The 26954-nt window shown below is 39.1% G+C and overlaps 1 long non-coding RNA gene across 9 annotated transcripts; it reads right to left on the bottom strand.

Annotated features, from left to right (window-relative positions):
• Window positions 1-1311: 1311 nt before the first annotated feature.
• Window positions 1312-18635, bottom strand: LOC122028078. 9 transcript variants are annotated; one of them, XR_006124630.1, is made up of 6 exons: window positions 18361-18635; window positions 17488-17638; window positions 17083-17320; window positions 1645-1789; window positions 1524-1577; window positions 1312-1402 (listed from the first exon to the last, which is right to left on the bottom strand). It is a non-coding gene; the product is annotated as an uncharacterized LOC122028078 (long non-coding RNA). The 9 variants fall into 9 exon arrangements; XR_006124634.1 differs by having other exon boundaries at window positions 1331-1577; window positions 17083-17172; window positions 17252-17320; XR_006124629.1 differs by having other exon boundaries at window positions 1331-1577.
• Between the last annotated feature and the right edge of the window lie 8319 nt (window positions 18636-26954).

Below are 26954 nucleotides of genomic sequence, written 5' to 3'. Positions count from 1 at the left end.
CTACTCCTCATTAGGTCGGATGGACTACATGCTTGACGGATGGCTCAGATCTCTCCAATCTTCAATGGACGGTCCAAATCGCTCCAAGGCTTGATCGCCTCGTTTATCCCTAAATTTGAGCTCAAATGTGGCCTGATCTAATTGGGTTCATGACCCTTTTGATGCCTACAAAATAATAATAAAATATTAGCATCAAATACCATGATAATAAGCCAATTTGTAATTAAGTTCAAAATTAAATGCAATTACAAAATATAATGTAAACGTGAGATTAAGTTATGAATGGATCATCAAAAATATGCATTATAAATCAAAATAATGTAGTCAAATCATGGTTATCATCGGTTCGACCTAGGGTTTTCAGTCAAAAATCCGAAATCAGAACCGGACAATCCGGCGACTGTCAAATTCTTATATTTAACTGATTTTGTTGTGCTAAACTCTGTCTTACACGATGTGTTTTGTATTTTGGACTAACCCATCTTACAGGGGGTGAAAAAGAAGTAAAGGCATCGGATGAACAGTCTTGAGGTGCCCTCCATGGAGCTTGGAGGCGCCTCAGGTCACTAGTTGATAACCTTCGCGCAGCAGGGAAGAGGGTGCCCTCATGGAGCTTAAGGGCACCCTAGACGCTGAGCAGAGGGCGCCCTAAACGCTGAGCAAAGGGCGCCATCTGTGGAGCTGAGGGTGCTCAGTACATAGGTGGAGGGCGCCCTCTATGCGGTTGGAGATGCCCTTAGGCGAATAAGCTACGAAGTGATCAGAGCTCATCCACGCTACAGATTCGGTGCTAATGAGAGCCTCCATGGTGTTGGAGGTGCCCTCAACAGGCTATATAAGCCTGTCTCGAGCAGTAACAAAGGAACAACACAATTTGACAACCCTTCTTCCGTGTGTTGCTCAAAGATCAATCTAGCAAAGCTGCAACAAGTCTCCAACAACCAGAAGTTTCAAAAATTATTATTTTCATTGTCGATATTATTTTATTATTGTTTAATATTGTAAATCTAAACTGTAATATTTCTGGATTGATAGTGATTGCCCAAAGTAAACGCTCAACGAGTGTGGATCTTGGAGTAGGAATCGCCCCGGGCTCCAAATCAAATAAATCTTGGTGTCTATGTTTTTAATTGTTATTTAATTTTTCGCTGCGTTTTACTCTTAGTTTTTCGAAACGAAAGTGAAAGTCACGAGCGTTATTCACCCCCTCCCCTAGCGCTTTCGATCTAATAGTCTCTAATTATTGAATATAAGCATGTAGAAGTAATAGAAAATGGGCAATCCTTTATCAAATAATGATCCAAAGAATTTCATCATATACATACATTTAGCTGATCACAAACCTTCTTCCTAAGTCTACTTTTTCTAGCTGCCTTCCTATTTTGAGCAAGCTTCTCAATGTCTGCTCGTAAAAAAATTAAACACATTGCCGACATTAAAAAAATTGTTTCTGCATCTTTCTTGAGAAAAATAGAAATATCTTAATTAGTTACATAAATTAAGAGCTATAGAAAATATTTCACCTTAGAATATGATATCTTGGGCCCTCCCATATTTCCCTTTCTGTTCCCTGCCTTCTGAAGCAATTACCAATATTAAATTAATGAGTGATATATGTGTATTAAGGGAGAAAGAGAGGTTAACCTTGGTGACTTGTACTTTGTCATCCATCCCCTGCACTGGGTGATCACCTTTAACATTGCTAAACTCTATGGCTTGCTGTAAAATATTCTTAGAACCACTACTTGCATAAGGGGTCAAGCTCATCCCTTCCTACAAGTTATCTTCCCTACAATGAAAATAATATAAATAGGAGAAAGACATGGGTAAGGTGGAAAAGAACAATTGACTAGTTACAAAAGTGAAAATGTTATATATATTGATATAGGGAAAGAAAAGGTGGTTTCTGAAGAAAAACATGGGCTACTAAGATATTTAGATGGTTTGGAATTTAAATAAATATATTTTCCTTATAAAATAGATAAATTAATTGGAAAATTTTTAAAAAAAATAAGAAAAAAAATAGATGGACGAAATACACAATAATAAGATAGAGAATTTGATGTGCATAGTTATTATTATGAAAGAGAAATGATATGCATCTCGAAATGCCTTCTCGAATTCATATCACGACTGATGTGGATTCCTGCGTGGGCATGACACGTCAGCACCAATTTTAGGGTTTTTTCTCTCTGCGTCGCTCGATTCGCGCTCATTTCTCACCGCTTCCCTTCCTCCTTGCCCTAAAACACACTCTTTCTCGTCACCTCCTTGCCGTCGCTCTTTCTCTCCGCTCTCCACCCCCATCGAACTCCTAGCGATGCTCTATGCGCCCTCTTCTCTCTGCTCTCTGTGGTCCTAACTCTCGACACTCTCTGCTCGCCGCTCTCCCTTCCCATCAAACACCTGGCGACCCAAGATTCTTCCCCTAGCCCTCCCCTGTCCTAAATCTGCCCTGAATCTAGGTATGAGGTATTTTCCTTAGCTGATTTTGTTGGATCTTAAGCTTTTTTTTTGTTGGATCTAAACGTCGCTCGATTTTCTTCTGTTTAGCTGCTCGAATCACACTTCCATTGTGTAGATCAAAATAGGGTCGATCAAATTCCATTGTGATAGAGATTCTTGCTTTGTACATTCATTAGTTTGCCTGTGTATGGAAGCTCTCCTTCCATCAGTTTTTCCTTGTGTGGCAATAACATTAGTGCTTCCTAAGCTCATAAGTTATCTGCTGTGATATGACCATTACATTTGTTTACCGATTACTATTTGTTATTTGGATTTTAGTTTTTATTTTAGAGTTTTGTTTGTTTGGTTTAGTAAATTTTTAAAATAAAACATGATAGAGGCCAGTACTACGCTGACAGACATCTCTTCTAACTTTAGTGTTTGGATGTATGTTCTTCTTTACCATCTGCAATGTGGATTTAGCTTAGCAACTTCATTCCCTTTTGCTTCCATTATTTAAACTTTGGTATATTCCTTGTTTTTCATTTGGATACTTAACTTTTTGGATCTGTTTTCTAATTTTTAAACAAATAAATGTAGTTGAATACTTACCTGCCTTCCATTTTTGAATAAATGTAGGTGAAAAATAATCATGGAACAAGGAAAAAGTGATTCAAATGAGGTAAACGATAACAACGACCATGTGAGCATAGATCTATCTCCATCTAATTTAAATGAAGTCATGATTCCTAAGATTGGAATGACTTTTATATCTGAAGATGAAGTTCGTAATTTTTATAAATCCTATGCTCAGAATGTTGGTTTTGGTATTTTCAAATTAGGTGGTAAAAAGGGAGATGATGGAAAGCAAAAATATTTTTATTTTGGATGTGCCAAAAGTGGTAAAACAGTATCTCAAGCCAAAAATGCTTTGTACCCTAGACCTTCTACTAAGACAAATTGTAAAGCTAAGATTAATGTTATTCGGAATGATGATAACTTTGTGATAAGTAGTGTATCTCTTGAACATAATCACGTCTTGAGCCCTGGAAAGTCACGACATGTTAGATGTAATAAATTATTGGATTCAACTACAAAGAAGAAACTTGAATTAAATGATCAAGTAGGAATAACTTTAAGTAAAAATTTTCATTCATTGATAGTTGAGGCTGGAGGCTATGAGAATTTGACATTTGATGAGAGAAAGTATAGGAATTATATTTCAGAAGCTAGAAAGTTGAGGTTAGGGGATGGAGATGTTGAAGCCTTGAGTAATTATTTTTGCCGCGTGCAAAGTCGGAACTCTAACTTCTTTTATGTGCTTGATTTAGATGAAGAGTCTCGAATAAGAAATATTTTTTGGGCAGATGCAAGATGTAGAGTTGCATATGATTACTTTTCTGATGTTGTGACTTTTGATACTACTTATTTGACTAATAGTTATGATATGTCATTTGCTCCTTTTGTTGTGATGAATCATCATGGTCAATCCATTTTGCTTGGATGTGGTTTATTATTCAGTGAAGATTCAGAAACATTCAAATGGTTGTTCAAATCTTGGCTGACATATATGCTCAGGCGTGCTCCGAAGGTCATAATCACAGACTAGTGTCGCGCCATGGCAATTGCTATTGAAGAGATATTTCCATATTCTCATCATCGTTTGTGTCTTTGGCATATAATGAAAAAATTACCAGCAAAATTAGGTGGGCATGCTCAATATAAGCTGATAAAGAAACAATTGAAGAATATTGTTTACAACTCACTTACTATTGATGAATGTGATGAGAATTGGATGAAAATGATTGAGGATTTTAATTTAGAGAATAATGACTGGTTGAAATCTTTGTATAAATAGCGGAATAGATGGATACCTGTGTACGTCAAGGATAAGTTTTGGGCAGGTATGTCCACATCTCAAAAGAGTGAAAGTATGAATGCTTTTTTTTTATAAATATGTTCATTCAAAAACTTCGTTGAAACAATTTGTTGAACAGTTTGATAATGCTCTGAAGAAGAAGATTGAAAAAAAAAATAGAATTTGGTTCTTTTAATTCTATGATACCAGTAATTTCTGGTTATCCTATTGAAAGACAATTTCAAAGTTTCTACACTAACAACTTATTTAAGTTCCAAGATGAGATAAGAGGGTTGATGTTTTGCAATACCTCACTAGTGAGGCAAGAAGGTGTTGCTTTTATATTTGAAGTGGTAGAAACTTTGTTGGGAAAAAATGGAAACCCTATAAGAGATGCTTCCTTCATGGTACATTAAACTGAGTTAGATTGTCAAGTTAAGTGTATATGCCATCTTTTTGAATTTCGGGAAATTTTATGTAGGCATGTGATCTCTGTGTTGATACGAATGAAGGTGATTAAGGTTCCTATGAATTATATTATGGATCGATGGCGCAAAGATATTAAGCATGGTTATCAAAGTATCACTAACATTTATGATGAATATGTTTGTGATGGAGAAAGACATCGGTATAATATTCTCACTCCATTGATACAAGAGGTTCAACAACTTGGGGCAAATAATGACGATGGTTGTTCTGTTTTGATGGAAATCTTGAAAGATGCGAACGAAAAATTGATTGTTATTCAGATAGATCATTCAAGAGCGGATCAACTGAAAGAAGCATCTACATCGAGTTCAAAAACAATACACTCTCCATTAAAAATAAGATCTCGAGGTCGTCCACCCACAAAGAGAAAACAATCTAAGATTGAACAAATTATGAAGAAATCAGTTGCAAAGACCAGAAGAAAGGTATGATTTATTATGTTTTAAGCGATAGAGGATTATTGTTCGGTACCTATGAGATAACTTTTGCGATATATACTTTTTTGTAGCCAAATATCTCTATTTATTATTTATAGGGTTCTTTGTTGAATACAATGTCAGGTCATTCATTCTGTGACAACCAGACAATCAACAACATAATATGTTTTCTTAAAATTTGATGTCAAAGCAAAGGTTAGTTCCAACATAATTTGTCCAAATTAAAGTAGTATGATTTACTTCATCTGTCAAAGATAATATGTTTGGTTTACATGATAGTTGGTCCATTCTACTCCAACGCCACAGGTTTCTCCTGACGATGCTAACGCTCTTGGCAATCCTATGCACCATCTATCTCTACTTCGCGATCACTTTTGGCGTGGCCATAGATTCATGTACAGGCTTGTCAGGGGCTAAGAAGGCAGTGTGTCAAGCCAAAGCTTTGGAAGTCAAGAAGTTTAAGCCAGATCAGGATGTCTCAAATTTTTTTCCTTGAAACACAATATATGGATCTTGATCTGTCTATATGATACTTGTTTCTTGTGTTTCTAAGCTTGTTGAATGTTGTGTGATGGTTAATTGTAGCTATGCATGCCATTTTAACAAACTGCTGAGACTTAATTGTAGCTTTGCATATCCATTGTTTAAGAGGGAAGAACTCTTTGCATATCCATTGTTTAATGAAATGATAACCAAGTTTTATAATTTAACCATTCCCAAGCCTGTCTTCGTCTGGATTTCTCTAAATTATCGTACATTTTCATATACAACTGCTGCACATGGTCAAACTCATTTTAAAGATAACAAGAATTATCCAGATTCTGCGGAGTTTATATCTATAGTGCAAGCCCTTAAAGGTGGCCTTCATCCTCAGAGGTTAGTCACGTGTTGGATTCTATGTTGGATGTGACCTCAGCTTTTAAAGCATTCAAATGGGCTTCTACTCAAAGAAGATTCCAACACATGCTGAGACTTATGCCGGTATAATCTTGAGGTTGGGATTGGTTGGAAATATTGAAGAGATGAAGATTCTTCTTAATGAGATGATTAAGTTACAACTCGACAATACAAATCAAATGTTTGGTTCCATGATTGATTATTTTTGTGTAAATTGCAGAGAAGTTGAACCTTTACTGATATTCAGATATTCAATTTTAGCAAAACAGCAGTCATCCATCTCAACATGCAACAAACTTTTAGATACTTTTTCCTCACACAGTGGAAATTTCTTTTCATCATTGTAATGTTTGTATATAAAGAAATGGTAAAATCAAGGATTCTTCCAGATGTTGTCACATTAATTACCTTATAAAGGGCCCAATTTCACATAATGTATTTTAGCAAATGCTCGAGTCTGGTTGCACTCATCTTCTGGACTTTTATTATAATGCTATGCCTCTTCTTTGCAGCATCAACAAATTTGAGGAAGCCATTAAATTGTTAAGGATGAAGGGAAATATAAAGGGTGATCAAGATTTATATTTGTATAAACATTTAATCCAATGCTTATGTAACAACCGGCAACTTGAGACTGCAATAGAATTTCTTCAAGAAATAAAAAACTGGGGATTTACTCCTCTAACTGTTACATACACAGATGTTGTCAATGGGTTTTGCAAATTTGGGAAGTTGAATGAGGCTATGACCTTCTTAGATAGGGGGGACGTTGTGCAAGTTGAACCTTACAATGCCTTGCTCAAGGGTCTCTGCAATGCTGGTAGATATCAAGAGGCAGCTATATATCATTACAAAATGATCAAACCATTACAAAATAGGTACTAGTAAGAACAAGTCCAGAAAGAAGAAGAACGCACAATAAATCATTATAAAATGATCAAATCATTATATAACATGTTCTGCATTATCCATCTTAACTAAAAACAAATTATCCTATCACATTACAGTACCAACATTAGTCAACACTAATTAACCACCTAAATTAATAAACCAATTAGCCTTAAGATGATTATTACAAATATTTAATCTGTCATATTACAACAACAACACTACTCAACACTAATTGGCAAGACCGAACTAACAAAGTAATAAGATATACAGCCAAAAAAAATAAATTCACTATAACTAATATCCAGACCACTGATGGTGCATTCCAATTTCCTAGATTATGCCCTCGAGAAGCAATGTATTTACTGCCTAACCTTGGCTCTATTCTTCCTAACCTTCCACGACATATTTCACTTCTGTCTTCATTAGATAAAGTATCAGCTACCACCCACTTTTGCCAGCCATGTTACGCACATCCATAATACCTCCTCCCAAGATTTTTGCTCGATCTAGAAACGCATATCAATGTTCTTCGTCCGCAATCTCTACAGGGTACATGTTCAAATTTTGTATTGTCAATGGAGTTGAAACTTGATGATACCATCAAATAACAACCTATTAAGCAAACAAGAATTACTTAGATTCAAATATTTTTTAATGTTCATAGATTGTATGCTAAATCAATTCAAAAATAGGAAATAAGCTATTTTGCGATGACCATACATCCAGATGATAAAGAACATACATCCAAATACTAAAGTTATAAGAGATGTTTGTCAGCGCAGTACTGGTCTCTCTCATGTTTTATTTTAAAAATTTACTAAACCAAACACACAAAACTCTAAACATTGGTCTTTATAAACACCGACCTATCCGAAACGACTTTCCTCCATGCTACGATTGCTAAAATTGTGAATTTTTAATCAAATATGCAAATTGCAATGACCATATTTCATAGTAAATAGATAAGAAACTATAAAGGTGATTACAACCTGATAACAATAGAGAACTACAGCTGTTAAGACAAGCTGCAATTTAGATAACTTATTCTCAGATAAAATGCAACTTACATAACAATTTTCAATATAAACTCCTCCACAGACATTAAGCAAATGTAATGGTCATATCACGACAGATAGCTTATGAGCTTAGAAAGCCTTAATGTTATTGTCACACAAGGAAAAACTGATGAAAGGAGAGCTTCCATACACAGGCAAACTAATGAATGTACAAAGCAAGAATCTCCATCACAATGAAATTTGATCGACCCTATTTTGATCTACACAATGGAAGTGTGAGGCGAGTAGCTAAACAAAAGAAAATCGAATGACGTTTAAATCCAACATAAAAAAATCTTAAGATCCAACAAAATCAACTAAGGAAAATACCTCATACCTAAATTCAGGGTAGATTTAGGACAGGGGAGGGCTAGGGGAAGAATCTTGGGTCGCCAAACGTTCGATGGGAAGGGAGAGCGGCGAGCAGAGAGCGTCGAGAGTTAGAACCACATAGAGAAGAGAGCGCAGAGAGCATCGCCGAGAGTTCGATGGGGGCAGAGAGCAGAGAGAAAGAGTGACGGCAAGGAGGCGACGAGAAAGAGCGTGTTTTAGGACAAGGAGGAAGGGAAGCGGCGAGAAATGAGCACGAATCGAGCGACAGAGAGAAAAACCCCCCAAAATTGGTGTTGACGTGTCATGCCCATGCAAGAATCCACATCAGTCGAGATATGAATTCGAGAAGGCATTTCGAGATGCATATCATTTCTCATTATGAAAATACAAAAGAACTATTATGATAGAACATTCAAGCATATCCATCCAACAAATAATGGTCAATCATCACATGAGAACCAATTAAGGAGAAAAAATAAATAAAGTAACACCTTTGATAAAGTCAACCTCCAATCATACTAGATATAAGAAAGTCTACTTAATCTAGATTATTGCACATAGGAAAGCATTAACAATTACTAAAGATAAACCATTTTTAAAATTCCGCAAAAGCTCTTTTCTACTTGGTTGAATGAGAACTTTTTTAAAGAGCAAGTGAGAAACATGCCTTGATAATTCACTTGGTGTTTAGCTGCCAAGACTCTACATCTTTTGGATGGAAGGAACCAAAGGTATAATTACAAGGATAAAATCATTCATCAAAAACTAATATTTTACTATATAAATGAATTTCTCACCTTGGCCCTAAAATAAAATTGTAGAAAACTTAGAAAAATAGAAAATATAAACAATGTGAACAATGTTAGGATCGAAATATACTAGAAGAGAGGTGAATAGCTTGTCGAGCTTCTCGTAGCTTGCTTCTTGATGATGATATACAGCGGAAAACACTCAAAGCAAGTTCCAATGCTAACGTAGATTTACTTAATATCCACCTCAAGAAGAGGTGACTAATCCAAGGATCCACACACGACGCTCACTCCACTAATAAAATATTCCTTCTCGATAACTATCAGAGGTGGAGAAACCTTGTACAAGACTCACACACACATACAACTCAAAACAAGAAGAAATACAAACACAAACCTTACAAGGTTTACAACACTTATGCTCTCTTCTTGTTTGGGAATGCAACTGCACTTCACTCCAAGACCCTTCAAGAACTGACGTGTGTCACTGAGCTCGGTGTAGAAAAATCGCTGAAAGTGGAGTTGAAGATCTGCAGAGAAAGACGCTCGACAACGGTTATAACCTGCGCAACAGTCGGATCCCAATCAATTGAATTCTCTCTCAATTAATTGGGCAGACTTTGAATCGATCGATCGATTCAGAGTACCTCTATGCTCTCTGGAAATAGCCTGAATCGATCGACCAATCAATTCAGGCTTTCTCGCGATCACGCAAGAAATCCAGTCTGCCCTCAATCGCTCAGCCAATCGATTAGAGGTTCCCAATCGATCGGCTGATCGATTGAGAAAGCTTCTGTGCGCGCGACATAAGCTCCCAATCGATCGACCGATCGATTGGGCCATCTTTCTTCGTGGTGCACATCCAGTCGATCAACTGATCGATTGGACTTCGATTTAATTGATCGGTTGATCGATTGAACCACCTTTGACTTACCTAAAACCAAGTCCAAGGTCTCCAATTTCAGCAACCGGTCAACCGTGACCTATTGGAATATTATGCCTAGCATCCGGTCAACCTTGACCTGCTAGGACTTCTTCACCAAGTGTCCGGTCAATCCCTTTGGCCCACTTGGACTTTTCTCCTCGTGCCAAATGTCCGATCAACCTTGACCCACTTTGGACTTACTTCCACCAGATGTCCGGTCATCCTTGACTCATCTGAATTTCAACGTACCAAGTATCCAGTCAACCCTTTGACCTACTTGGACTTTCCAACACCAGATATCCGGTCAACCTTGACCCACATGGATTTCCATGTGCCTGGCTTCACTCACCAGGTCTTTCCACTGCCCGGCTTCACTCACCGAGATTTCTACCTATCTGGTTTCACTCACCAGGTCTTTCCACTGCCCAGCTTCACTCACCGAGACTTCTACTTGCCTAGCTTCACTCACCAGGACTTTCACTGCCCTACTTCACTCACCGGGACTTCTACTTGCCTGGCTTCACTCGTCAGGATTTTCACCTAGCTTCACTCATCAGGCTTTCTAACTGCCTAACCTCCAGTTAGGACTTACCCAATCAAGTATCCAGTCAACCCTTTGACCTACTTGACTCTTCTTCACATCTAACTGGTCAACATTGACAAGAGGAGAATTATATCAACAATCTCCCCAAATGGACGATTGCATCTGTAATCTCCATGTATTGTCAAACATCGAAACTCAAACATCAAGACTCAAGCTTGAACCCACTCAAGCTTAGTCAACCTGGTCAACCTGACCCAGGGGATATTGCACCAACAATCTCCCCCTTTTTTATGTTTGACAATACTTTTAAGTTAGGTTAATCTCATAGCCTCAACTTCTTCTCACGCTAATGCATGAATAAGGGTTTAACCCTACATTCTCCCCTAAGCCTTCCTAGAGGGGCAATTAAGGCCTAACTTAAACTCTACATTCTCCTCCTATTGGCACACATCAAAAAGAACTCTCCCCCTGAAGAGTTACTCACCGTTGTTCACAACTTCACTCATTATTCACAACACCACAATGAAGGTCTCATACCCTTCATTATCTCCAATGCTTACCTTTGAGCATTAACCAATCCATGTTATGTTGCTCATCCTAGAGCATCCATAACTCCACCATGAAGATATCCACTCTCCATTATTTTTCAACGCTCAACCTTGAGCATTTTTTTTTCTAAACGAAGGTTTAACCACCTTCAAAGGTTTTGGACAATAATTTTTATGTCCTTAAAGAGTGACTCCCCCTAAAGACATGCTCGTAACTTTTGTCATTGCACCAATAATGACTTGGAATCCCTAAATCTTTAGGAAATCCAAATTTAGAAATTTTGAGGTTCAAAAATCAATATCTGAAATTAAACCTCAATCTAAACTTCTACTTAGTCTCCCTTAACCAATCAAATCTTGTTTTCATCATGAAAATTTCCTCTAAATATATACAAATGTGTTTCAAAGGGTTTGAAAATGATTATCTAGACTAAAAATGGTTTGAAATGCTAAAATCAGACTTTTCCAACCAAAATCAACATTTTCAATCGATTGGGTTGGGTCTCAATCGATTGAAATCATTTCAATCGATCCACTGATCGATTCAGAGAGGTTTTGTTTGCAGAGCCTGTCTTTGAATCGATTGCCCAATCGATCTAGGAGAGAATGGATCGATCGACTGATCGATTCCGTGAGCTACTGCTCACAGGAAATACTTCCCAATTGATCGGTTGATCGATTGGGGCACTCCAATCGATCAACTAATCGATTGGAGCTCTGATTTCCTGAAATAAAATTTCAGCGAAATTCAGAAACTTTCCAAAAATTCTATAAAGTTCTAAAAATCATGAAAATTATTGTAGACATTATTTAGAGTATATACTATCATAGAAAAATAATTTTCTATGAAAATACTTCCTATTTTCAAATATTAACACAAACTTGAAAACTTGTAAAAACTTTAGTGTTTTCTTTTAGTTTATGTCTAACTTTTCAATGATGATTACTATCAAAAGATAGTCTTCACTAAGGTTTTCCAAAAGTATTTTAAAATTATTTTCAAAAACAATTTCCAACCATGTTCTTTGGGCTCAATGCACATGACTTGTACATTAGTTTTCCCAATGATTGGAGTACACATAACTATGTATTTTGATAAAACTAAAACTCAACTAGATGCACTAAATCAACATCTTGAGTCGTGTTCATCATCTTATCATTCCACTTGTATCTAATGTGTGCTAAAATACATACAAGTCACCTTATAGTCTTTGTGAGATACAGATTTAAGTTTTGCCCTAAACTAGGATCATGCATATCTATCTAACATTTTGAAAGTTATGAACATCCACCTAGGACGTTACTTGATAGTAAATGTCATTGTCTTTAATTGTAAAGAAATTAAAATAATGTATGATGATTTTTATAGGATACATCAAAATGAAAATAATTTTCAAAAGAAAATATACTATAGCTACATGATATATGTATGATATGTCATGATATTTTTGTTATTTTTCATAATAAGCATGAATGCAAAATATGATGTCATATCATGTGATGGGCAACCAAAGCATTGCAACTAGCGTAAATAAAATATACCTAGATTATCTATTTAAATGTCCTTAAATCCTTAACTAAACCTAAAAGTAATCCTAGATTTCCCATATTTTCTTTAAAAAATGTCAAAACTCAACTTGACATTTCTTTTGCACTTTCTTATCTGTGCCAATTAAAATTAAATTCAATTCCTCAAAGTTTGGCACATTTTACTCTTCCAAAGAGTAAACAAATAATCCATTTCATTTTCAAAGGTTAACAAAAACCTTGAAAATGCTCTCCGGGTGTCAACTTCATCAAGGTTGGGTTAACTGACTTTCCAATTAGAGTTGACACTCTCTAACTCATCTAAGGGATAGGAAAAATGATCGTAGGAACCCAAAATCTATTGGTGCTCCTTGGATGCTCTAGGTACTCATTAGGGATAGCTTCCCTAGATACTTTCCTAATGACCTTGTTAGGCTTCTTAGAAGCCTTGATCACCTTCTCTAGGCCAACTCTAGGGATAGTTTCCCATGTGAGCTTCTTAGTGACTTTGTTAGACTTCTTAGAAGTTTTAGTCACTTTTATCGTTACAAAAATACTCCCAGGGATAACTTCCCTTATATCCTTGACTTGACCCCTAAACCTAGAGTTTGTCCCATAACTATATGGAACCCGATGGTAAGAAGTTACATCCTTCTTAGCCTTAAGTTTGTATCTCAACCCTCTATGTCCATTGGATGGCTTATGTGCTCCTAGACCTAGATTATGCTCATTTTATCTTTTTAAGATATTTTTCATCTTTTTAGGATCTTTTCCATTTTATCAAGCCTTGACCTCAAGACTTTCATTAAATCCTTAGATTTTGGTTTTTCATTAAATCCTTGAGCATTTTTATTTCTAAGCTTATAACTACGGTCCTTAGTATTCTTGCCTAGGTTTTTATCTACCTTCCTAACCTTAGGTGTGGTAGTCTTAGAATGAAAATTCACATGATTTTTATTAATGTTATCATGCCTCATATTCTTATGGTAAATAGCATTAAAATGATATAAACTAGAATTAGCATACTTTTTACCATGATTTAAAGGGATAGGCTCAACAAATGATACCTTGGGTTTTACCTTGGAAGCTCCCCCTTGACTTGTGCTTCCTCCTTTAGCTTTGACCGCTTTCTTCCCCTTTAGGCATGGGCTCCGGTAATGTCCTTTTTGATTACACAAGAATTATACAATGTGCTCCTTGCTCTTTTTTATTGTGGGAGTGGTCTCTTTGGGCTTCTGCTTATCCTTTTGTGTCACTTGGCCCTTCTTCTTGGCCAATTTAGGGCACTTGCTCTTATAATGCTCATGTTCCCTACATTCAAAGTAAATGATATGATCTTTATTATTGACAATTGAAATTATTATACCTTTCCTTGTAGGGGTAGCATCTTCTCCTTTTGATCCGGATATAGAGGCTTCCTCTTAATCCAACAATGATGCTCCTCCAATTGATTTGACTTGACTTTTGGAGGTGGAAGCTTCTTCATCTTCATCCCTTCTCTATCCGGAGATGGAGGCTTCTTCTTCTTATTCATCCTCTTGTACATGAAACAAGGAGTATGCTCCCTCCTTGCCTTTTTCTTTGTATTTTGTAGAGGATGAAGCTTCTTGTTCTTCTTCTTTCGATGTTGAACATGTCTCAACCTCGGACTCCTCTCCTCCTTGATCTTGATCCAATGAGTTGCCCTCTTTGGATTCTTCTTGATTTTGTACAGTGGAGGAGATCTCATGAATCTTTGCCAATTTGCTCCAAAGCTCCTTGGCATCCTTGAATTCTCCAACTTGAGCCAAAATATTACTTGACAATAAATTGACCAATAGCTTGGTCACTTTGTCATTTGCCTCGCTCCTTTGAATTTGCTCTTGGCTCCACTTGCTCCTCTTAAGAATTTTGCTCTTTAAACTTGTTGGAGTTTCAAAACCTTCCATTAGAGCAAACCATTACTCTATCTTCATCATAAATAAGTTTTCGATTCTTGATTTCCAAGAATCAGAACTTGTTGATGTGTATGGTGGAGGCACCTTGTATCGAATCCGAGTCCATCTCGGAATTCCATTTGAAGTTGAGCTTTTGTTGAAGTCATTGACTTTATGGATTTTGCTCCAACTTCTTCACCCTCTAGCTTCTTTGCCTCTTCCGGCGATGATTCTGGTGAAAAGCAACCTTGCTCTGATACCACTTGTTAGGGTCGAAATGTGCTAGAAGGGGGGGTGAATATCTCGTCACGCTTCTCGTAGCTTGCTTCTTGGTGATGATATGCAGCGGAAAATACTCAAAGCAAGCTCCAATGCTAACAACAAAGATTTACTTGGTATCCACCTCAAGAAGAGGTGACTAATCTAAGGATCCACACACGACGCTCACTCCACTAATAAAATACTCCTTCTCGGTAACTACCGGAGGTGGAGAAACCTCGTACAAGACTCACACACACATACAACTTAAAACAAGAAGAAATACAAACATAAACCTTACAAGGTTTACAACACTTATGCTCTCTTCTTGTTTGGGAATGCCTCTTAATACTTGGGAATGCAACTGCACTTCACTCCAAGACCCTTCAAGAACTGGCGTGTGTCACTGAGCTCGGTGGAAAAGAATCGCTGAAAGTGGAGTCGAAGATCTGTGGAGGAAAATGCTCGACAACGGCTATAACCTGTGCAATGGTCGGATCCCAATCGATTGAATTCTCTCTCAATCGATTGGGGAGGCTTTAAATCGATCAGTCGATCAATTCAGAGCGCCTCTGTGCTCTCTGAAAATAGCCTGAATCGATCGATCAACCGATTCAGGCTTTCTCGCGATCGCACAAGAAATCCAGCCTGTCCCCAATCGATCGGACGATCGATGGGAGGTTCCCAATCGATCAGCTGATCGATTGGGAAAGCTTCTGTGTGCGCGACATAAGCTCCCAATCGATCGGCTGATCGATTGGGCCATCTTTCTTCACGATGCACATCTAATTGATCAACTAATCAATTGGACTTCGGTTCAATCGATCGGTTGATCGATTGAACCACCTTTGGCTTGCCTAAAACCAAATCCAAGGTCTCCAATTCCAGCATCCGGTCAATCGTAACCTATTGGAATATTATGCCTAGCATCCGGACAACCTTGACCTGCTAGGACTTCTTCACCAAGTGTCCGGTCAATTCTTTTGGCCCACTTGGACTTTTCTCCTCGTGCCAAATGTCTGGTCAACCTTGACCCACTTTGGACTTACTTCCATCAGATGTCCGGTCATCCTTGACTCATCTGGATTTCAATGTACCAAGTATACAGTCAGCCCTTTGACCTACTCGGACTTTCCAACACCAGATATCCGATCAACCTTGACCCACTTGGATTTCCACGTGTCTGGCTTCACTCACCGAGACTTCTACCTGTCTGGCTTCACTCACCAGGTATTTCCACTACCCAGTTTCACTCACCGGGACTTCTACTTGCCTAGCTTCACTCACCAGGACTTTTACTGCCCTGCTTCACTCACTGGGACTTCTACCTGCCTGGCTTCACTCACTAGGATTTTCACCTGGCTTCACTCACCAGGATTTCCAACTGCCTAACCTCCAGTTAGGACTTACTCAATCAAGTATTCAGTCAACCCTTTGACCTACTTGACTCTTTTTCACATCTAACTGGTCAACCTTACCAGAGGGGAATTATATCAACAATCTCCCCAAACGGACGATTGCATCTGCAATCTCCATGTATTATCAAATATCGAAACTCAAACATCAAAACACAAGCTTGAGTCCACTCAAACTTAGTCAACCTAGTCAACCTATCTCAAGGGATATTGCACCAACAAACAAGACACTCCATGAAAAAGGTTGAACAGTTTACAAAAAATAGTATGGACACCATATGATGAAATGTAAATTTTCATATCAGCAACAACATCTCACTGCCAAAGGTGCCCTAGAAGGCAATTTAAGAGGCTAAAATCACTTGGATAGGAATGATAATACATTTACAACACATGCTGAAAAATTATGAAATAATAATTATGTTTAAAAAACTTGGCTTAAATGCCCTAAAATATGTTAGTGTTTTTTATATTTGTAATTGTTTTTCTTGGAGACACCCTCTACTATATCCTTTGTTTATATAAGATAACTGTTTATCTTTAGAACAAATATTTAAAGGAGAGGAGGAAGAAGAACCATGCTTAAAGTCATGATAAAAATAACCATGTTAGTGCATGTAAGCTAGTGTTTGGAAGATCTGAAAGCACCAATTCCAAATTTCACCTTCTGAAAAGGATCTACCCTTTTCTTTCATAAGCTGATAGAGATTGCATTCTTGAATAGAGATTAAGTCAATTCAAACTCTAATAAAAAAAAAAATTAGAAAACATAAAAGGAGCAGTGAAGAGGCATACCATGTACTAAAAAACTAAGTATAACATATCAGTCTCTCTAATAACCTCTTTGAACTTGACAATGTTGGGATGGTTTAATCTTCGTAAAGACTAGAAAATTTGCATCTTGATGAGAATAATGAAGAGGGAAATGTTTTTTTTTTTGCTTAAATATAATATTCCAAACTACCTTCACTTCTTGGAGATTCAAACACTTCTCCCATGAGTAATACTTTCATTTCAACTTCTTAATGGCAACCTGTAAATACCAATGGTCAGAAAAATAGCATTCTGACATAGATCAAAAAAACCATTCCTATGATATTTGGATTATAAAATATTAATCACACACAAATTTCACTATGTTATAAATATTAACAATACAGAGACATAGGTCAAAGAATAAACAAGATCTAAGGCACTCACTGTGGGGCTCCTCGAATTGAAGAGACGAAGGGGTTGAAGTCGTAGATCTAAGGCTGAGCGAGGCAATGAGCCTCCATCATTGGCGTGTTTTTCCTCTTCTCAGTGCTTGCTCCTTACTTCAGTCTTGTTAAGTGCTTTAATAAAATAATGTCTGAAAAAGAACATAAAAAAATGATAACTACATAAAAAATATATACATAGAGAGACGTAGTGACCAAGACTCTTACAGAGATAACTACAAACTGGAAAAAGAACATAAAAAAATGATGAAATGACTAAGTCAAGGGAGAAAGGAGTAGAAAGAATCAGAAACCATCTTCTACACTATCTTTGATAGGGCAAAATTGTGTGTAGAAATATAAGTCAAATTTTTCCCAAAGAAAAGAAAAAGAAGAAGAAGACGAAGAAAATCACCGAGGTAACAAAGTCAAGGTGATCCATGTGCATCTCCCAGTCATTTCACTATAATCACAAAATGCTCCATGAATGTGAAATTTAGAAACTATTTAAAATACAATCACACAGGTGGAAAAAAAGAAAACTTTGTTAGGGAAGCCAATGATGAATCAAGGAAGAAAATAAAGCAAAAAAAAATCAAGACCTGTAAGAAGTTAAAGAGAAGAAAATAAAACTAAACTTTGGCCATGCCAACCATTGTTCGAGGCATACCAAAGAAAAACATCAAGAAACGAATACTATCAAACACCAAACACAAGAAAATGTTTCTTCACCCTCCAACCAAACTCGTCCAATAACTCCACCCACAAACGACTTGACCAAAAAGCATAGAGCAACCTCCAAGATACCCCTGACCATTTTATGCATCTTGACACCATCAGATGAATCAACTCTAAGATGCAACAAAAATCCTACCTTTAACGAGATAGAGCACCAAATCACTCTTCGATCGAGCTAGGGCTGACACAGGGAGTGGAGGAGGAGTACACGCAACAGAGCAACATATAGAACATAGGGTGCTCAACCTCCTCATGGAAGAACTCCTCTGCCGCGAGCACCATCGGCGAAGGGGCAAAGTGGAGCCAAAGGGTTTCGGACTGCCTAGGGTTTCCACAAGATCGAGAGAGAGAAATAGGAGGTTTCTTAATTTTTCCCTTTGTGCAGATTGTGCTGGCTTCTCTTAAGTTTTTTTTTCTCCTTAATTTCTGATACCAATTTTAAGGTATATAATTACATTAACAATAGTTTATAACCATTGTTTTATTATCATAATGATTCTTCGTGCACTATTATTCTAAGTATTGTAAAAATATTTTTATTGATAATGATTCATTATACCATTATTTTAACTATGGTTAAAATTATTTTTTCAGGTAAAATACAACTGTTTTATTAAAAATCATTAACTTTTACTAAATTACAATAATTTTTCTTAAAATTATTTTCTTTATAGTATTGTCTTTTAGTAATTTTGTTGTAGTGACTATATTATCACACGGTCATTTGGTAAGCCTTTATATAGACGACCATGAGTAGTCGTTGATAAATTCATCCAAGACCTAATCTTCTTCCTCCAAAATTTCATTTTCAAGCCCTCTTCAAGTCTATTTTCATCCCTTCTCTTGAGCTTGAGTTTGTGACTCATTCCCCATGTCGAGGTATATTATTTAACCTGCCTCTTTTAATTCTTTTCGATTAAACATAATATTCTTTGCCTTTCAGTATGCTTAAATAATTGTTAGAACTGTTTATACTTAAGCATAGAGAGACTGAGGCCAATATCTTTTAACATCCTTTAACTGGCCCATGTTTTCCATCTGAGAACCATAGGATTAGATATAGTCAGTACACCTACTAACCTATGGATACTCGATATGTAAGTAGGAAATTCTTCATTGACCACTGTGCTAATGTTATATATATTGATCCTGTCGGGAAGTTGAGAAGACGGACTTGTCGGTGTGACGTGCTTGGAATGCTGACCACATCCCCATGACCCGGATGGTGAGCTGTCTCCTGTGTTGACCAAGTCGCCTGAAATCCTCGGGTCAACAATACCTGTAGCCATCGACCGGGTTGCCCCGGTCTCTAGTACCTCGGTGCTCGAGGCGAATCCCACAAATATATAAGCAGCCGAATACTAATAACAGAATAGTGAAATAAATGCAAGAAAAATACGATGACGTACCCTGGCCCCGGGGGGCGCCCTCGGATAGGTCGGTGAACTGGTTGCGGTGCTGATCGAGTCGCCGCTGGCGTGCAGAGTGGATAGATGTCCACTAGATGAGTAGTTAGCTCCGGTGACTCGAAACCGGACTCGATATGGATCCGCAGGACGGAGCACGGTCCTACTACAACATCGGCTCGTAGGCCGGAATAGGGACACGAAGACCAGAATACAACCACGGCGCGAGGGCCGAACAGTCTCTCGGCTCGCAGGCCAGGATACAATAAAGGCACGAAGGTCGGACACACTCTCGGCTCGCAGGCCGGAATATAAACATAGAACGATACCTGAGCACTCGGACGGTTATGACTCGGAGGGTAACGACGGTTGACAGGCGGTGCCGACGGCTGCGGCAATGGTTGCCAGAGATGACGGCGCTAAATGCCGAAGGCACTGGCTGCCCAAGGCAGCTGGGGCAGTGGCTACCGGAGGCGATAGTTGTTGCTAAGGGTGGATGAGGGTGGCGATTGCCGCTAAGGGCGGCTACTGCCGCTGTGAGTGCCTGTTGCCGGTGGCAGTGCAAGTCCAGCGGCGCTAGTGTGTCGAAGGAAGGGAGAGAGTGACGGAAATCGCCGGCTAGCCGTGGGCGAGGGAGACGGGGATGAGGAGAGCATGAGGTTCGGCTGCTGGCCATCGCGAGGGCGGCGATCTGTTCGTGGAGGCTTGCCGGCGAGGAAGGAGAGGAGTGAGAAGAGCGCTGGTGGCGACCAGCGATGGCACCGGCGATAACACCGGTGAGGCGCCGGAAAGGATAAGGAAGAGGGTTTTTTTTCCTGTGTGCGGTGGCAGAACCACCCTCCTCCTTTCGATCAATGAACAGTGCCTTATAAGCACTCAAACCCTTCTCCTGCCATAAGACGAAAATGCCCTTCCCATCTTCTCTAATCTCTCTTGTGCCATAAACCACATCCGCATCACAAGCCTCCCTTTCAAGTCTAGTCGAAGGAAGCGCAAGTCCGACTAACTGGACCAAGCCCTAAACAGAATCGCTACCGAACGCGAAATCACTAGGCTTGTCTTATTACGTCGAGCGAGTGGCAGTGGCGATGCCGCACAAGTGACTCAAGTAGTATCGAGCAAGTGACGAGAAATAATACGATCCAGGCAACGGAGATAGTGCTGATCAGGTAGAAAGACGGGTGATCAAGCCGAGCACGCGATCAAGCAGATACCGATGCGAACCGAGTAACCGAGAGAGCGTCACACGGGAGATGGTAACGATGTTGGGCGAACTGCGAGAAATAATGTCAAGTTGGAAGCCAGCACGATGCCGAGAGGACGAAAAAACGCAATGCTAAGCGAGCGGCAAAACGCCAAGCGAGCGGCCAGTGAAATGATAGACGACTGAGCGCCACATGGGATATCGAACGCACAACCGCGAAGATGCTGACCTGACGACCGAGCGGGCGATGCCGATCGAGTGGCCGAGAAGATGTCGACCTGATAACCGTAAAATGTTGACTTGACGATCACCAGGATGTCGAGTGAAACAAGCATGCAGCTAAGTGGACGATCGGGTAATAGAATAATGATGAGGGGGAGCGAGTCCTGTAGACGGAGTGGGCGTGGAGTTCGTGAGAATCGAAGGTGAACAGGAGCAGAACCTTTGAGTCGAGCAACGAGTAAGATGCGAGTGTCAAGCAATGCGATGGGTGGGATGAGTGTTGACCGAGCAACATCACAGAGTAAAACGCTAATGATGAATGCGGGGGCAGAGTGACGAGTAAACGAGTTGCGAGCGATGAGTACAAGGAAAAATGATGGATGAGTGGCAAGCGCCAACACGGCGACCAAAAAATACTGGTCGGAGGGCCATAAAATGTGATAGGGAGACCGAGCGAGAGGCAAAGCAACACTGGGCGAGCGTGGAGCCTGAAAACTGAACGGGAACATAGCCCGTGAAATCAAGTGCAAACGGAGATGAAAGTCGTGAGCCGAACGAGCGCACCGCATGTGAACTGAACTGAGGTGTAACCCGTGAGTCAAGGGCGTGTGGAAGCGAAAGTCGTGAGCCGTGCTAGTGCATTGCACGCGAAACTGAAACCGAAGTCATGAGTCAAATGAGCGCAGGGCCTATGAGATATCCTGATTCGAAACCGGTGGAGGTACTTTTATTAAGTTTAAAATAATTTAATTAAGTTTAAATTAATTTTATTGAAAGAGGTTATTGAACTCATGTTAGATTCAAACTTAGCTTTGGGTTAATCAAGTAGGCGTCCTAAGGATAAGTTTCAGTTCAGTGACGAGGCATATGGCCTACTTGAATATCATTAGACCACTTGCTGAAGACTTTCCAAACTGTTCCTGCCCAAAAAACTTAATACTAAATTTTGGTCTAACTAGCCCATGTTTGACTGGGTAAGCTTCGGTCAGATCCACTAAGTCTAGTGCACCAGGTAGAATTCCATATTCAACCTAGACATACCTTCGACAGAGTTTCCTTGACGTACTATCATCCCAATCCATTCCGGTGCTATGTTATAGGGTTTGGTAAACCTTTTTCATCTAACCGTTCTAATAATCCTAATCCTAAGTATTGAGTTTGGTTTAATTAAGTTGGTTGGATTGTTTTTCTAGTTGCTCCCCCTGAGTCATAGCTTAGATAAGGTCTATCTAAGTAATTGATTTGACTCTTAGGAACCAAGTAGTGGTTTGGTTTGGTTTGATTGGTTTGGTTAAGTGTTTTGTTTGAACCCATGCTTGGACTTGACTTCTAACATTTTGACTGATTAGAGACATGTATGATTTATTTGTTTTGTTCGGTTTATAGCCAAGCCCTGATTTGTTGTACATAGCTCGTTGCGATCCAAGTACCATATTTAGACACTTGGATCCCATTTCGAACCTTTCCAATGTTTTCTTGAGTCGCTCGACTTGACCTTTCAAATCGGAATTTTCTTCCTCAAGTTTTTTAACTTGAGTAGAAGTTCCGACTTGAACTTGGTTAGTCGAGTCACTCAAACTAACTTGTTGCTTAAGGTGGTCTATTTCCTTAAGTAACAAGTTATTTTGTTTTTTCGAATTTGCTAATTTTTTAAACAAACATTTAACTACTTTAAGTAAATTTGACTTTGAATAAATCGTTATCATATTCGGATCTTTCGATCCGGGGCTTCTCTCGGAATCGAGGTCGAGCTCGGACTCGTATTCTTCGTCGGACTCGGACTCGGAATCTTCGTTCCTTGCCATAAATGCAAGGTGACTCGAGTGCTTCGTTTGCTCCGTGTCGGATTCGTCGGAAGAGGTTTCGTCCCAAGTCGCCTGAAGTGCCTTCTTCCGTCTTGTCGATTTGGGTCATTCTTCTTTCCAATTTAGGCATTCATTTTTGAAATGCCCCTTTTTGTTGCATCCAAAACAAATCATTTCTGATTTGTTTTGGATCTGGTTCGGTGGAATCTTTTTGGTATTTCTTCTGAATTTTTTCTTAGTCAACAATCTTCGGACCATGTTGACTAGTTCTTCTTCATTTGTTGAATCTGAGTCTGACTCGCTTTCAGACTCGATCTTTGTTTTTGATTTTGTCTCTTTGCTTGAACCTGCATACAAAGCAACTCCTTTCTCGACATGGCTCATGTTAGATTGCTCGTGTAATTCCAACTCGCAAAACAATTCGTCTAACTTAAGAATTGAAAGATCTTTGGAAACTTTGTATGCATCTACAATTGATGCCCACAAAGCATTCCTCGGAAAGGCGTTCAGAGCGTACCTTATCGTGTCACGATTTTCGAGTTCGTGTCCGATCAGGTGAAGACCGTTGAGGATGTCCTTCAATCGGGCGTGTAGTTGCGAGGTCGTCTCTCCAGGAAACATTTTTATATTAAGTAAATTATTTAAAAGAAGATCTCGTTTGTTTACCTTTGAATCGTCAGTTCCTTCTTGTAATTTGATTAGTGAGTCCCACAAGTCTTTGGCGTTGTCGTAGGGACCAACTCGGTTCAATTCCTCCATTGTGAGTGTACACTGAATGGTGTTGATCGCCTTGTAATTTAGTTGTGCCTTTTTGACCATTTGTGGAGTCCATTCTTCCGGTTCTAGAGTTGTTCCGTCCTTCGTTGGAGGAGTATAACCTTTCAAGATTGTGAACCAGAGTTCGATGTCGGACTTCAGGAAACACTCCATCCTATTCTTCCAGTAGCTAAAGTTTTCTCCTTTGAATAGTGGAGGTCGGACCGTGCTATAGCCTTCTTGATATGAATTTAACATCCTTGCAAAGCACAGATTAAAAAAAATATTTCCAAGACTTTTGTCTTGGGATTAGTAGTGCTTGAAAAAATAGAGATAATGAAAAAGAAATTTGAAGAAAAGAAAAGATTTTAAAGATGCTTAGAAAATCGGTTAAGAAATTTCAGAGCTAACTTTGCTCTGATACCAATTGATAGGATCGAGTAGCGCAATAGAGGGGGGGGTGAATATCGCTTCTTTTTAAAACTATTCTTTTCTTTTTAAGTCAGATAAATAGGAAAATAAGAAAGGAGACACATCGTTTACTTCGTCGAGCCTAGCTCACCTACTGAAGGCCCTGCGGTCCTGACGCTTAATGGGCAAACACTATAATCCTTCTTTCCAACTCCTGAAAGAAATGAATCGTCAAAGTGATATGTAAGATAGTAACACTTACTATCTTCTGAATTAAAATCTTGAAAATAAAGCTATCACCGACAATTGCGAATTTAAGTTGTGGCTCACGCAATCGGATGAAGTTGCTTGCAAATTTAATGAAGACTTATAGCGTGAGCCAGTTTGACGAGCACAGAGTTGATCGGAAAAGTTGTTTCGCCTGCGTCTTGAGCTGGTTTTATAGAGTACCGAGGTTTGGTCGATCGATCCTGTTCGATCGACCGAACCATTCGATCACCTCCACCGTCGATCTTTGTGCTTTAATTTGTCTTCAATGCTTGATCGACCAAACTTTTATCGGTCGATCGAGAACAATTTCCTTGTTTTTGAAATTGCGAGATCACCCTTTAATGCTGATTAAATGTTGATTGGATCGGTCAACCGATCCTCTTTTACGGTCGACCGATCAGCCCTTCTTTCCTTTGCTTGCTGATTTGGTGCTGATGAACTGGCTTGCTGAGTCAACAGGTTCGGTCGACCGATCTTACTTTTCGGTCGACCTCACTGTCGCTCCTCCAGTTTGCTTACCTCAACCTACCTACCAAACTTTGATCCTCCAGATCTAGTTTGGACTTCTCACTCAGCCTTGATCGGCTCCCCAGGACTTTTCCTTTGATCTTCGGTCCTTCAAACCTCTCGATCACACTGCCAAGCTTCGTCTCCCCTCAACCTTCTTGGACTTTCACCTGGGTTCCACGATCTACTAAGATTTCTCCTGCCTAGCCTCCAATTAGGTCTTTCCCGGTTGAGTAAACATTCTGCACACTCAGTAAACTTGTTAGATCACAACAAGACTTAACTTGAACCTTTGACAACATCAAAACTTAGGTTTGATTCTAGTGCAGCTTGCACCAACACTAAGCAATTCGCTTATAGATTTATTTTCCTCCTACCACAGATAAAGGAAAAGCTAAAGTATAAAGAGGAAGGCGACAAGGAGGATGCGTGATGAGGGGCGTGTGATGCCTGGACTATGGAGAGATCTGGGGATTTGCTAAGAATTTATTCTTTAAATTGTTAGAGAGTTTAAATTGTTTGATTCTTAATGTTGCTGGATCAATTCCTTCTCCCTTCAGTTGTTGCTGGAAACATTGTAGTATGCTAGATATCTAGTTCTTTGCCACTACTACCGTGTACTAGTAACATGCTAGAGTTTATGTTGCTTTCCTGGAATTATTTCAAGTATCTTGATGTTGTTTTAATGTTGCCGAATTATTCTGGTTTGGTATAGTTGAAACTGGTTTCTTTGTTAATTGCTAAAGTTAATTCCTTTTGATGCTGCTCTAATTCTTGTATAGTACTGCTAGAATTAATTCATTTAATGTTGCTGGAACATTTCTTGGATATGTTGGAATTAGATTTTTGTAGAAGAATCTCCATGATGAAACAGTAGTATGCCTTGTTAGTAAATATACTTCAGTTGTTCAAAATTCAGAACCGTAGCATGTGTTCGCAGCTAGATCTATTTCCGTTGTTTTGGTTGTTTAGTAATGCAGCATGTTTTAAATTAGAAATGCATGTTATGTTTCCTTATGTTTGGTGAGAATGTTTACAGAACCATGGTCCTGTATGGTCAGCTATCACATGATTGCATGATTGGATTTTATTTCCTAGAAATTTTAAGTATTACAAATATTAGAGTAAGGAGTTCTGAGTTAAGTAGAGCCAATAGATAAGTAACGGTTACCCTTTTAGAGAGTAGTAAGAAGGGTGGTCGTTATAGTTGGTATCAGAGCAGTTCCCATTCTCCAGCATCACACACACATCAGCATCAGCCTTGCCGTCTTCAAGTAAGAAAGTATTTAAGTTTTTCCTTTTATACTTTCTTTATTATTTGCAGTAGAGAGTAATTGCTTATATGCGCTTTAGTAAGATAGAAGTTTTGTTTTTCTTTATTTATACATATGTTTGTTTAGAAAGGATAGAGAAGATATCAAGCCTTTTTCTTTGCATAATTAGATGGCAAGAAGAGGGCGTCCCCGTACCGCTCGTACTGAGGACCAGGATCAGGAGAACGAAGGCCCAGGCTCAACTGAGCCCAATCTCTCTAAAGTTGTTGCCCAACTCCAAAAACAAGTAACAGAGCAGCAGCAAGTAATTGCCAATCTGATGACAAATCAGCAATCAGTTCCTCCCCCTCCCCCAGCTATCACTACGGAGACTCCAGTGGTAACTGAGGTTCCACCAGCTACCCAGAGAGTCGTCACAGTACCTCAGAGACAAGAAGCTTACCTCATACAGTGGCTGAAATTGAAACCAGAGAGCTTCTCAGGCACGACTGAGCCCTGGGATGCCCAGGCTTGGTTCAAAACACTAGAGAGCACAATGGAGCTTCTTGACTGGCCAGAAGTTAAGAAGGTCAAGTGCGCCTCTTTCTACGTGTCAGGAGATGCTCGTATGTGGTGGGAGAGGATAAAGACCAGGAGGGCAGCCAATCAGATGAGCTGGGCTGATTTTCAGTCAGAGTTTTATGAAGAGTTCTTCCACCTACAGATCACCAACAAGCACTATGAGGAATTTATAGAGTTCAAACAATGTGACCTGTCAGTGGAAGAAGCAACCAAGAAGTTCAACAGACTAGCTCGTCTCTGTCTAGAGCTGGTAAGTACAGAGAAGGAGTGAGTCAGACTGATGCTCAGAATGCTGAGACCACAGATAGCACTGA

The sequence above is a fragment of the Zingiber officinale genome, chromosome 10A (genome assembly GCF_018446385.1).
Source record: "Zingiber officinale cultivar Zhangliang chromosome 10A, Zo_v1.1, whole genome shotgun sequence".
Classification (NCBI taxonomy): domain Eukaryota; kingdom Viridiplantae; phylum Streptophyta; class Magnoliopsida; order Zingiberales; family Zingiberaceae; genus Zingiber; species Zingiber officinale.
This window is presented reverse-complemented; position numbering and strand designations above follow the sequence as displayed.